Here is a 14,543-nt window from a genome sequence, read left to right as displayed (position 1 = left end):
GCAGCTCTCTTGCCTTGGGGCACCTTCGTCACCTGTCCAGGTTTCTTTAGAGACAGAAGTATTGGATCACCAACCCATTCATTTTCTTCTCCTGAAAGAAACACTATCTCAGCAAAAAGCTATCTAGAAATGGGGAGGGACCCCTAATTGCCAGTAACGGGAAGAGGCTCGGCCCTTCCAGTTATGTCAAACAAACTTAACCCGCACTCTGTTCTTCTAGAGCAAGCTGAAGCCCGATAGCTCGGGGCATTTGTGTACGTGTAAAACGGCGTAGTCTCAGATGAGGCTGATCTGAAGTCAACACGCTGGCCACGAGAAGTTATGCTGTGGAAAGAAGAAAGAGATCAGTAAGTATCAACCATGTCCTCCCTGGTTGCAGCTGTTAGCCTGGCAGACTCAAGCTGCGGGCCAGTTTTCCTCTATTCTTGGATGGGCAGGACCTCTTGCTGCCTAAAGCTGTCTTCTTCTGCATTTGCCTCAATGAGCCCTTTCTTACCAAGATTAAATAGTATATAATATGACATGTTTTATATATATATATATATATATATATATACACACACACACGTGTGTATAGTCATATATTATGTAATATATATATATTATCTATGGTGCAGGCTTCTCCAATACACATGTAGTATTTTATCTTATATAAGGATATACCACATCCTATTTGCTGAACCACAGAACTTTGAAAAGTTAAGCCTGGCTCAACACATCACCACTCATACAGGTCAATTTTTCCTCCACAGTTGAGTAAAAGAACAAAAATGTACGAGCAGCAGATTAATTAATGAGAACAAGAAAAAATATATATATATGGATGTGGTATAGCCACACTTTACTATTGCATCTGCCAATGTCTGAAACAAGGAAGTGAAGTTCAGAGGAGAGGCGGGTGCTGCTGTCCCATCACTCTGATTTCACTGTAGGTCGGGTCATCCCTAATGTACATTCAGAAAACACATTTAATAATTTATAAAAAGAATTAAGTGTCTTGTCGGCATCTTTCTCTTTAATCTGGACTTGGGCGATCATTCCCACACAGTCACTAACTCTACTAGAGAGGAAGGATGTGGCATCTGGGCTCTCACACCTAGAAGAACAAAGGAAGAAAAAGCTCACTACTGCTTTGTAATTATTGGAAATTTTAGGTCTAGAATGTCTCATATTGTATAGGAGTGTTTTCATGCTCCATAAAAATTCAGAGAAGAGTCTCTTTTCCAGGGAATAACGAGATATAATAAGTCTTTTTGGAAGAAATAATTGGTCTGGCATTACTCTAAGTCCCTAAAATAGCAAATTACAATAGTTATAGTATCACCCAGTCCCAGTTGACTGTAGAGTCCTTGCTGTCTTCAGTAGACTTCATTCTTAAAAACGTAGTATTTTCTAAGACAATTCATACTATAAGAACTATCTAAAGCTGGGGAAAAAAGAAAAATACAAGTGTTTTCTTCATCTTTTACATATTATTTTATTAAATATTTATTCAGTGATGATTCTACACTAGACGTTGTGCTGTGAGAGCCTAATAACAGAGTTTCCCCAAAGGAATCTACAATATAGTAGAAGAGACAGAAGAATAAGACTGGAGGGGTTGCTGATAGGGATTTGGGAGCAGGTAAGAAAGACATAAAACTAAGAATACCTATTCCTCAGAAACCCCACCCAAAAAAGAAGATGAGGGGACTTTTAGTTCCACATTTAAGGAGTTGGGAAGTCATTACTCTATCCTAATAAGGAAAAAACCTGAACAGACTAAAAAATCAACCACTTTTGGGGTGCCTGGGTGGCTCAGTCAGTTAAGCATGTGTTGATTTTGGCTCAGGTCATGATCTCGTGGTTTGTGAGTTCAGGCCCCCCGTCGGGCTCTACGCTGACAGTATGGAACCTGCTTGGGATTCTCTCTCTCTCTCTCTCTCTCTCTCTGTCCTACCCCCACTCTCTCTCTCTCTCAAAATAAATAAATAAACTTAGAAAAAATCAACCACTCTTCTTCGATCTGTGAGAGAGGTGAGGACCCAGGGCAAACAGCTGTCCAAGGTTGGGGAGACAAGTGAATATGAGGAGTCGTGGTTTACCAGAGCAGAGATTCATGAGTGGGAACCACTGTGGGAACCAGTGCCAGGGTGGAAAACCTGAACCGTTGTTGACAAATTACTGGAAGCACAATGTGGACAAATCTGTAAGTTAAAAACTCCTGGAGAATCTCCACAGGGAGGCCCCTGCAGTGAGTAGTATTTCCAGGAACTTGACCAGGTCCCCATAGTCAATAGCAGAGAAAAATCCCCTTGTATTCTGATGTGTGTGGGGTGAGGAGGGAATGAGGAATTATTTTTGAAATATGCCAGAGCACTCTGTTCTTTTTTTGATATGTTTAAAAAGTCTTTTTTAATGTTTTATTTTTGGGAGAGAGAGAGAGAGAGAGAGAGAAAGAGCGAGCAAGCAAGTGAGGGGCAGAGAGAGAGGGAGACACAGGATCCGAAGCAGGCTCCAGGCTCTGAGCTGTCAGCACAGAGCCTGACGTGGGGCTTGAACTCACAAACCGTGAGATTATGACTTGAGCCAAAGTCCGACACTCAACCGACTGAGCCACCCAGGCACCCCAGAGCACTCTGTTCTTAACAAGGCCCACCCTCCAGAGAAACTAGTTAGCCAGAGCCTAAGTGATCTGAACAAGGAAAAGACATAACGCCAGTCGGCTCCAGCCTTCCACATTACTGGAGAAGAGAATACCCCGCTCCAGTCCACTCTAAGCCTTCCACGTGGGAGAAGGGAAATACCCAACTCCAGCCCATTCCAGCCATCCTGTCCCACCTGAGAGGGGAGAAAAAAGCTGAGGAACACTTGTGAAGTTCACCGGGCAGAAGCACGGGCTTCCTAAAATCCTGACAACTGAGGACTCTAAAACGCTCCTCTTCCCCCGACACGTTACCACCACATTACTAAAGGCCTACTTACAGCAGCTCCGTGTTACCCAGTGCCTCATGTTCACCTATCAAGGAAACATTACAAGGATTACTAAAATAAGGCATTACAAGAAAACATTACTAAAAGGCCAAAACAAAACCAAAACCAAAAGCACCCCCCACACACAGCCTGAAGATAGAAAGCAAGCAACTGAACCAGAACTGGTAAGGATGTTAGAATTATCAGATCCAATTATCAATAAAACAAGTATGATTAATATGCTAAGAGCTCTAATGGATCAAGTAGCCGGCATACAAGGACAGATGCGTGATGTGAGCCGACAGATGGAAATCCTAAGACAGAACCAAAACAAATGCTAGAGATAAAACGCTGTAACACAAATGAAGAGTGCTTTTGCTAGGCTGACCGGCAGACCAGACACAACTGAAGACAGAAATCTCCGAGCTTGAGGATATCTCAATAAAAACATACAAAACTGAAAAACAAAAAGAACAAAGACAAAAAAAAAAAAAAAAAGAACAACAGAATAATCAAGAAAGTGGGACAACTAAAAAGGTGTACCATACACACAATGGGAGTACCAAAAGGAGAAAGAAAGAGAGTAACTGAAGAAATATTTTATTTTTATTTATTTATTTTTTTAATTTTTTTTTTTCAACGTTTTTAATTTTTATTTTTGGGACAGAGAGAGACAGAGCATGAACGGGGGAGGGGCAGAGAGAGAGGGAGACACAGAATCAGAAGCAGGCTCCAGGCTCCGAGCCATCAGCCCAGAGCCTGACGCGGGGCTCGAACTCACGGACCGTGAGATCGTGACCTGGCTGAAGTCGGACGCTTAACCGACTGCGCCACCCAGGCGCCCCCTGAAGAAATATTTTAAACAGTAACTGAGAATTTCCCCAAATTAAAGTCAGACACCAAACCAGGGATCCAAGAAGCTCAGAAAACAACAGGCCATAAAATTACGCTTAGACATATCATTTTCAAACTGCAGAAAATCAAAGATAAAGAAAAAATCTTGAGGGGCACCTGGGTGGCTGAGTAGGTTAAGTGTCTGACTCTTGGTTTCAGCTCACTGCTGGTAAGTTCAAGCCCCGCATCCGGCTCTGTGCTGACAGCTCAGAGCTTGGAGCCTGCTTCAGATTCTGTGTGTATCTCTCTCTCTGTCCCTCTGCTGCTTGTGCTCTCTCTCTCTCTCTCTCTGTCTCAAAAATAAATGAACATTTAAAAAAAAAAAGAAAAAATCTTGAAAGAGGCAGGGTGTGGGGAGAAAACACCTTACCTAGAGCAACAAGGAATTACATCTGAATCTCCACAGACACTGTGCAAACAGAAGAATGGAGTGAAAAATGTCGTGTTGAGAGGAAAAAAACACAAAAACCTACTAACCTGTAATTCTACATTCGGTGAAATTATGCTTCAAAAGTGAAGGAGAAATAAAGACTTTCTGAGACAAAAATTGAGGGAATTTGTTTCCAGTAGACCTGCTTTGCAAAAAAAAAAAAAAAAAAATATATATATATATATATATATATATATAAATACACACACACACACACACATATATATATATATATATATATATATATATAGAGAGAGAGAGAGAAGTTCTTTAGAGAGAAGTAAAATAATATAGGACAGAAACTCAGTTCTGCTCAAAGAAAGGATGAACATCAAAGAAGGAATGAGTGAAGGTAAAAAAAAGTTTTTATTTTTCTCATTCTTAATTGTTCTAACAGATAACAGTTTGTTTAAAAATAATAATAATTTGATTATATGGGATTATGTTATCTATCTATCATTACACATGCTTGTATATAGATGAATGATGGGAGGGAGTAATTTGGATTATTTGTTATTACAAAATACACTACCTGTGAAGTGGTATAGTGTTACCTGAAGGTAGACTTGGGTCAGTTGTAAATGTATATTGCAAACTCTAGGGCAACCACTAAGAGGGAAAAAGAGAAATACACCTGTTATAAAAAAAAAAAAAGAAGAAGAAATGGAGTAATATAAAATGCTCAGTTGAGGCAGGAAGAGAGTAGAAGACAAAAAACAGGAACATAGAACGAGGGCAATAAATAGGAAATCAGTAACAAATAAAGTAAATGTTAATCCAACTATATAAAAGGTGAAACAAAATGGAGTCATTTATGTCAAGGAGTTTTAAAAAGGAGCCTTTAACAAAATGGGCTTTAATGCAGGGCCTCACCAAGTGGAACCGTGAACTCTTGAACTGGGCCAAACTGCAAATATTCCAAGGACTGCACAAACACCTACAACTGGCTACAGTAACGACTTGTTTTTGCTTAGTGATAGCTTTAGCAAGCAATTACGTTTGGCCAAGATTAGTTTTCTGCTGCCAACACCAATAAAAACTCTTTGTAAACATGTACATGCATTCCTTTTGTCTTTCAAACACCCCTGTTTCTCCTACTTAGTGGGACACTGTTTGGGTTGCTACCCAAATCTGGGTACCCCAAATTGTAATTATTTGATCCCAAATGAAGGCTTTTGCTTAGTTATTGCCTCCTAACATTTTTCAGTTGACACAGGAGTAATCACTTTTAACATCAATGGTCTAAATTCACCAATTCAAAGACAGAGATTGTCAAAATGGATCAAAAACCATAACCCAAGTGGATGTTGTCTACAAGAAAAGCACTTTAAATGTAAAGACACATATAGATTAAAAGTCAATGTATGGAGAAAACTATACTATGCTAACACCAATCAAAAGAAAGCGGCATAGCTATATTAATTTCAGACAGAGCAGATGTCAAAGCAAGGAAAATTATCAGGGATAAGGGGCATTATATAATGATAAAGGGATCAATTCTCCAAGGGCACATAATACTCCTGAACATATATTCGCATAGCAGGAACATGCTATACCACAGGAGGCAAAAACTGGTAAAACAGTAAGAAGAAGGAAATGAATCCACTATCATAGTTGGAGGCTTTAACAAACCCCTCTATCAGAAGTGGACAAATCCAGCAGGCAGAAAACCTGTAAGGACAAAGTTGAACACAAATGACATAATAGATTCACTAGATATAATTGACATCTACAGACCACCTCATTCAACCACAGCAGAATACAAATTCTTCTCAAGCTCACATGGGACATTCAACAAGGTAGACCATATATTGGGCCATAAAATGAGCTTAATAAATTTAAAAGACTATAATTCCTACAATGCCTGCTCTTAAACCACACTGGAATTAAATTAGAAAATAATAACTGAAATGTAACTGGAAAATCCCAAAATACGAGGAGATTAAACAACACACTTGTAAATAACACATAGATCAAAGAAGAAATATCAAGATAGGTTAAACAATATTTTGAACTAAATGGAAATGAAAACACAGCTTATCAAAAATTTTGGGATATAGTGAAAGCAGTGCCTAGGGGGAAATTTATAGTATTGAGTGCCTATATTCAAAAAGATGAAAAGATCTAAAATCAATAATCTAAGTTTCAACCTTAGGAAGCTAGAAGGAAAAGAGAAAATTAAATCCAAAGTAAGCACAGGAAAAGAAATAATAAGAATTAGAGCAAAAATCAATGAAATTGAAAACAGGAAATAGAGAAAATCAGTGAATTCAAAAGATAGTTCTTTGAAATATCAATAAAATCAATAAGCCTCTAACCAGACCAACTGAGAAAAAAAGAGAGAGAAAGAGAACACAAATTACTATTTGGCTGAATTTAAATTTCCTAAAATGTGAAAGAATTTTTAATATCCGTTCAAGAGAGTTACTAATCCATTGTATTCTTTTCTTGTTAAATTCTGGTGTTAGAGTAATGCTGGCCACACAGAGCAAGCTAGGAAATATTCCTTTTTCTGTATTTTCTGAAAGAATGTGCAGAAGAAGAACACTGGCAAAATTTCTTCCTTATAGGTTTGATAGAATTTTCCAGTAGACCCATTTGAGCCTGCAGTTCTTTTCCTGGAAAGGTTTTTGTTTTTGTTCTTGTTTTTTTTTTAGTTTTTTTTTTTAACATTTATTTATTTTTGAGAGACAGAGAGAGACAGAGCGTGAGTGGGGAGGGGCAGAGAGAGAGGGAGACACAGAATCCAAAGCAGGCTCCAGGCTCTGAGCTGTCAGCACAGAGCCCGACGCGGGGCTGGAACTCACGGACCGCGAGATCGTGACCTGGCTGAAGTCGGACGCTTAACCGACTGCGCCACCCAGGCGCCCCCCAGAAAGGTTTTTTTTAGTCCCTTATTATCCTTTCAATATCTGTCAGATCTGTACTCATGCTGTAGTTTTATTCATATTTGTAGTTATTTGGGTTTTTAAAAAAAAAAAAAACAACTTTATTGAGATACAGTTCACATGCTCCTACAATTTACTCAATTAAAGTGTATATAGTTCAATGGTTTGCAGTAGAATCACAGATATGTGCAACTGTAATGGACAGTTGCTCCTGTGTGTCTCTCTCCTACTTTTATTTACACTGCCACATTACTTCTGACACCAGATGGGTAGGTTTTCTACATACACATCAGGAAGTTCTCCAATTCTCTGCAGAGTCCTACAAATTTAGCTCAGTTGTGACACTATCCGCTAGGAGATAGTGTCAGATCCCTTAAGGGCTCAGTCCCACAAGACTGCCTCTGTTTCAGGTGCCAGTCACAAATCCCAGGTTGTTACCCGTGCTTCTGACTGACTGGCTATAAACTGGAGGTTCCCGTGACTTTCTCCAGAGGTTCTATTAATTTGCTAGAGCAACTCACAGAACTCCAGACACCAGTTTACTTACTACTAGATTACCACTTTACTATAGAGGATATTAAAGGATATGAATGAATCGCTAGATGAAGAGATACACAGGCCAAGGTCTGGAAAGGTCCCAAATACAGAGTTTCTTTCCCTGTGGAATTTGGGTACACCACCCTCTAGGCACATAAATGCATTCTGATCACAAACAGGGAAGCTCGCTAAACCCTGTCCTTCTTGGGTTTTTAATGGAGGCTTTGTGACATAGGCATGGTTGATTTAATCATTGGTCATTGGTGATTGAACTTGATTTTCTCCAGGTCCTCTCCCCAGAGGCAGGTGGAGGGACTGAAAGTTTCAACTCTCTATTGACATACTTCCCCCCCATCCTGAGGTTACCTGGGGGTTTTCCAAAAGCCACATCATTAACATGACAAAAGTCACCTTTATTACTCTCCTTACTTAGGAAATTCCAAGGGCCAGCAACCATCACCAAGATCAATTTTAGATTTTTTTATCACCTCAAAAAGAAACCTCCTACTGTTCAGCTACAACCCTCTATCTCCCTACCCCTTCAAGTTCTAGGCAACCGCTAACCTACTTTTTGTGTCAAGAGAGTCCATGTTCTGGATACTTCATATGAATGAAATCATATAATATGTGGTTTTTTTGTGATGGTCTTCTTTCACTTAGTGTAATGTTTTCAAAGTTCATCCATGTTGTAGCATGTATCGATGCTTCGTTCCTTTTTATGACTGAATAATGTTCCATTGTATGAATACACCACATTCATTTATCCATTTATCAGTTGATGGACATTTACATTGTTGATACCTTTTGGCCACTATAAATAATGCTATAATCATTCATATACAGTTTCTGTGTGGACATATGTTTTCATTTCTCTTGTGTCCATGCCTTGGAGTAGAATTGCTGGGATATAGGATAACTCTTAGGTTTAATATTTTGAGCAACTGACAGACTGTTTTCCAAAGTGTCTGCACCCTTTTACATTCCCACTAACAGTGTTTAAGGCTTCCAATTTCTCCATATTCTCCCCCACATTTGTTATCTTCCTTTCTGATTCTAGTCAACCTAGTTGGTATGAAATGGTATATCATTGTGGTTTTGATTTGCATTTCCCTGATGACTAATGCTGTTGAACATCTCATGTGCAAATTGGTCATGAGGGTACTTTGCCTGTTTTTTGAGTCTTCTTTTCGTCTGTTTTTTTTTTAATTGAGTTGTGTTTCTTACATGCATATGGAGACAAGTTCCTAATCAGATATATGATGTATAAATATTTTCTTCCATTCTGTGGTTTTTCTTCTCAATTTCTTGATTATATCCTTTAAAAAGCACAAGTTTTTAAATTTTGATGTAATCCATTTTATCTGTTTCTTTTGCTTGTGCTTTGATATCTTGCCTAAGAATCCTTGGCCAAATACAACAAACAAAAGGTCCTGAAGATTTACTCCTATGTTTTCTCCTAAGAGTTTTATCTATAACGTTTTTAACTCATTTAGGTAGTTGATCCATTTTGAGTTAATTTTTGTATATGGTAAAAGATAATGGTAATGGTAGAAGAAAATGTCATTCTTTTGCATGTGGCTGTACAGTTAGCTGTTCCACCACCATTTATTGAAAAAACTATTTTTCTCCTATTGAATGGTCTTAGCACCCTTATCAAAAAAAAGTTGACCATAGACATATGGATTTCTGGACTCCTAATTTATTCCATTATCTATCTATCTACCCTACACCAATACCACACTGTCTTGATTGCCACTGCATTGTAGTAGCTTTTGAAATAGAGAAGTGTGAGTCTTACGCTGTGCTTCTTTTTCAAGATGTTTGGTTAATTGGGGTCCTTTGCAATTCCTTATGAATTTGAGAATCAGATTGTAAATCTCAACAAAACGACAACTGGAATTCTAACAGGGATCATGTTGAATCTGCAGATTGGTTTGGGAAGTCTCACCACCTTAAATCAAATCTTATTCATGAACAGGAGTTGTTTTTCATATTGTTTATATCTTTCAAAATCTCTTTCAACAGTTTTTGCAGTCTTCAGAGTATAAACAGGAAACTTCTTGTTAAATTTATTCCTAAATATTTTATTTTTATGACGGTATTGAAAATGAAATGGTTGTCTTAATTTCATTTTTTTATTGGTTCAGCATAAGTATATAGAAAGATAATTGATTTTTGTATAATGTTTTGTATCTGGTAATCTTGATGAAATTGTTTATTAGTTTTAATATTTTTTTAGTGTATTGGAGCGCCTGGGTGGCTCAGTCAGTTAAGCGTCGAACTTTGGCTCAGGTCATGATCTCGTGGTTTGTGGGTTTGAGCCCTGCATCGGGCTCTGTGCTGACAGCTCAGAGCCCGGAGCCTGCTTTGGATTCTGTGTCTCCCTCTCTCTCTGCCCCTCCCCTGCTTGCACTCTGTCTGTCTGTCTCTCTCTCAAAAATAAATAATAAACATTAAACATTTTAAAAAATATTTTTAGTGTATTCCTTTAGATACTCTCTATATAAGATGCATATCTCTGTGGATAGTTTTACTTATGCTTTTTCAATTTGGATGGCATTTTTTTTCTTTCTCTTGCTGAATTGCCTTGGCTAGAGACTCCAGTAAAATATTGAGTAAAAGGGGTGAGAGTGGACATTCTAATCTTGTTCCTCATCTTAGGGATAAAGCATCCATCTTCGACCATTACGTACACATTTGCTGTGGGTTTTTGTCCATGCCTTACCAGGTCGAGGAGATTCACTTTTATTCTTTGTTCTTTTCTAACGAAAGGATGTTGGAGTTTGTCACACGCTTTTTTCTGCATCTGTTGAGATGATCATGATTTTTTAAAAGCTATTGATACGGTGTCTGGCAATGAATTAATTCTAATTGACATATAACATTATATTAGTTTCAGATGTACAACATAATGATTTGATATTTATATATATTGCAAAGTGATAACCACAAGTCTAGGTGAGATCATCACCAGTTATAATTTTTTTTTGTTGTGACAAGGACTTTTAAGATATACTCTCTTAGAAAACTTCAAGTATACAATATAATATGATTAACTATAGTCATCATGCTGTACATTACATATCCAGGATTTATTTATTTTATAACTGGAAGTTTGTACCTTTTGACTACCTTCACCTTTACTTATTCTGCACACCCTCAACCCCTACCTCTGACAAACACCAATCTGTTCTGTTTATATAGGAGTTCAGTGTTTTTTGGATTTCATGTAGAAGTGAGATCATAGGGGTGCCTGGGTGGCTCAGTCAGTTGGGCGTCCGACTTTGGCTCAGGTCATGATCTCGCGGTCCGTGAGTTCAAGCCCCGCGTTGGGCTCTGTGCTGACAGCTCAGAGCCTGGAGCCTGTTTCAGATTCTGTGTCTCCCTCTTTCTCTGACCTTCCCCTGTTCATGCTCTCTCTCTCTGTCTCAAAAATAAATAAACGTTAAAAAAAAAAAAAAAGAAGTGAGATCATAATGCTATTTGCCTTTTTCTGTCTGATTTATTTCATAAATGGCCCCTCAAGGCCCATCCATGTTGTCACAAATGGCAAGATTTAATTCTTCTTTTTTTTTTTTTTAGGGCTGAATAATATCCGTATCCATTCATCTTCTTTATCCATGAATACATTGACGGACACCTCGGTTGCTTCCATGGGTTGGCTACTGTGAATAATGCGGCAATGAACATGAGGTCAGATATCTCTTCAAGACAGTGTTTTCCTTCTCTTCGACAAATATCCAGAAGTGAAATTGCAGGATCACGTTGTAGTTCTGTTTTTTTTTTTTAAAGTTTATTTATTTATCAGAGAGAGAGAGAGTGCGAGCACAAGTCGGGGAGGGGCAGAGATAGGGAGAATCCTAAGCAGGCTCTGCCCAGGCAGTGAGGAGCCCAACACAGGGCTCGAACTCACGAACTGTGAGATCATGAACTGAGCCAAAGTCAGACACTTAACCAACTGAGCCCCCCAGGCGCCCTTCTATTTTTTAATGTTTTGAGGAATGTCTATAATTGTTTCCATACTGGCTGCACTAATTACATGCTCACCAATTATGCACAAGTTCCCTTTTCTCTACATCCTCTCACCAACACTTGTTATTCCTTGTCTTTTGATGACAGCCATTCTGACAGGTGTCAGGCGGGTTTTTTTTTTTTTTTTTCTCATCATGGTTTTGATGCATTTCTCTGATGATTAGTGATGTTGAGCACCTTTTCATGTACCTATTAAAAAAACGTCTATTCAGGTCCTCTGCTCATTTTAAATCATACTGTGTTTTTGGTATTGAGTTGTACAGGGTCTTTATATATTTTGTATATTAATCTTTTATCAGGAATACGATTTGCAAATACTTTTTCTCATTCAGCACGTTGGCTTTTCATTTCATTGCCTTCTTTCTTCGGTGCAGAAGCTTTTTGGTGTGATGTAGTCCTCCTTGTTTATTTTTGCTTTTGTTGCCTTTGCTTTTGGTGTCAGATGCAAAAAATCATTGCAAAGACCTTATCTTCATACAGATACAAACACAGATATTTATGTCTATATATCATCAGCATCTATGTCTCCATCTCTAGCTGTACCTATATCTCCGTATATCATATGAGTGGAATGGGCCAGTTAATATTGGTAAGTAGTCATTTTCAGCCAGGCCCCTAAAAGCTGGTTATGCAATTATTACAAGATATATTGCAGTCCTTGGCTTTTAAGCCAGGGTGGATACTGTACCCACCTGAAATGCATCTCCTCTCCTTCTCCCAGAGGGGATAAGATCACTCATAGACAGCTGTACTGTCAGCTACAAAGCTCAACTGGAAGAGAAACGCCCAGTATTGCTGTGCAGATAACTGTTGGTCTCTGCAAATGTAGGGTAAGAAAGAGAAACAAAAGACATGCAGATCGTACAGAAATAAAGCTATGTTTATTCAGAGATACATGATTTACAGAAAATACTATGTGGATGTAGAAAACTCAAAGGAGTCTGCAAAGAAACCACCAGAAGTAAAAAGTAAATTTAGCAAGGTCTATATCCGGATGTATATGTGTATATGTATATGTATATGTATACGTATATGTATATATCATCCATATATCTATATAGTGTGTATATTTTACGTGTGAGTGTTGTGTAGATACAGATAAACAGATAAATGTATTTTCCATGTACTACCAATAACCTATTTAAAAGAAACCATTTGGGGGCCACTGGGTGGCTCAGTTGGTTGAACATCTCTTAATTTTGACTCAGGTCATAACCCCAGGGTTGTGGGAATCAGTCCCAATGTAGGCTCTGAGCTGAGCGTGGAGCCTACCTAAGGCTCTCTCTCTCTCTTTCTCTCTCTCTGCCCCTCTCTCTGGCTTGCCCATGCTCGCGCTCTCTCTCTCTCTCTCTCTCTCTCTAAAATATAAATAAATAAGAATAAAGACATCACTTAAAATAACATTTACAGGGGGCCTGGCTGGCTCAGTCCGTGGAACATGCAACTCTTGATCTTGGGGTTGTGAGTTTGAGCCCCATGTTGGGTATGGAGATTACTCAAAAATAAAATTAAAAAAAAAAAACCCAACATTTACAGGGGCGCCTGGATGGCTCAATCTGTTAAGCATCTGACTTCAGCTCAGGTCATGATCTCAGAGCTCGTGAGTTCAAGCCCCGCATCAGGCTCTGTGCTGACAGCTCAGAGCCTGGAGCCTGCTTCACATTCTGTGTCTCCCTCCCTCTCTGCACCTCCCCCTCTCGCACTCTGTCTCTCTCAAAAATAAACACGAGAAAAAAATAACGTTCACAAATCTCGTAAAATACTTAGGAATAAATTAGCAAAAGCTGTTCAAGACCTGTACACACAAAACTACGAAACAGTAGTTGAAAAGTTTCTCTGTACAGGGCCAGATAACAAATAATATAAATTCTGTGGCTCACATATAATCTCTATCACATATTTTTCTTTGCAGCTCTTTAAAAATGTTAACACAATGCTTAGTGTGTTAACAGGCTTCAGCTTCACAGGCTATGAGCTGAATTTTGCCCACAGGCTATAATTTGCTGACCCTTGCTTCAAAATATAGCGGAGAGAAAATTCAAAACACCTAATTTTATACAGATCTGTCCCATGCAGTGGACTGCAGAAATTAATATTGTTAAATTGCCAGTTTCGACCAGGATCCTGAAAACTGGTCTATGGATATGGGTGCCCTTGGGGCACAAGGCTTTTTTAAGCCAGGATGGATCCTTTACTCATCTGATGTGTATCTCCTGTCCCTGCACAGACAGCGATGTGGTTGGCTACAAGGATCTGTAAGAAAAGAAATGCCCTATGGGGATATGCTGGCAATTGGGGTCTCTGCCCAGCATCTTCTCAAGAGCCTGGAGCCCAGTGTAGCCAAGCGTCCACTTAAGAGGTGAACCAATCCAGACGCCTAGTAGGCAGCCCATGGGCTCATTACAGGTGTCCTAAGTACCCCGAGGACTATAAGTAATGCTAATACATGATGCCTACCTGATAAGGAGGCACCACAATCCAGTGGCTAAATTAAGGAACTCTGGAATCAGACGGACTGGGTTCAAATGGGGGCTCCGCCACCTGTACAACCTGGGGAAAGTGCTGTTTTACCAAATTGACAAAAAGGCCGTGAAGAGGACCTGCCTGCTAGGAAGAGATGTGGAAAGCAGCATCCGGGCTGGCGGGGGCATCTTGTTTCCGCCTCAGAAAACCTCACTGCCGGACGGGGATGCTGTCGGCTCGTACTTTCCCCGGCTGCGGGACGCGGCGAGGCGCCAGAGCCGTTCGTTCCTGGAGGCCGCGGTGTCGGGAGCCTGAACTACCTGTATGGGGATGAGGGAGGGAAAGCG

General features: G+C 39.3%; 1 long non-coding RNA gene across 1 annotated transcript; it reads right to left on the bottom strand.

Moving 5' to 3' along the window:
- Positions 1-234: 234 nt before the first annotated feature.
- LOC125915309 (uncharacterized) lies at positions 235-12,548 on the bottom strand. The gene is made up of 3 exons (XR_007455624.1): positions 12,426-12,548; positions 10,427-10,507; positions 235-324 (listed from the first exon to the last, which is right to left on the bottom strand). It is a non-coding gene; the product is annotated as an uncharacterized LOC125915309 (long non-coding RNA).
- Positions 12,549-14,543: the final 1,995 nt, after the last annotated feature.

Source organism: Panthera uncia (genome assembly GCF_023721935.1).
Source record: "Panthera uncia isolate 11264 chromosome E2 unlocalized genomic scaffold, Puncia_PCG_1.0 HiC_scaffold_19, whole genome shotgun sequence".
Lineage (NCBI taxonomy): Eukaryota > Metazoa > Chordata > Mammalia > Carnivora > Felidae > Panthera > Panthera uncia.
Note: the sequence above shows the minus strand (reverse complement) of the source record. Positions and strands in the feature narration are given on the sequence as shown.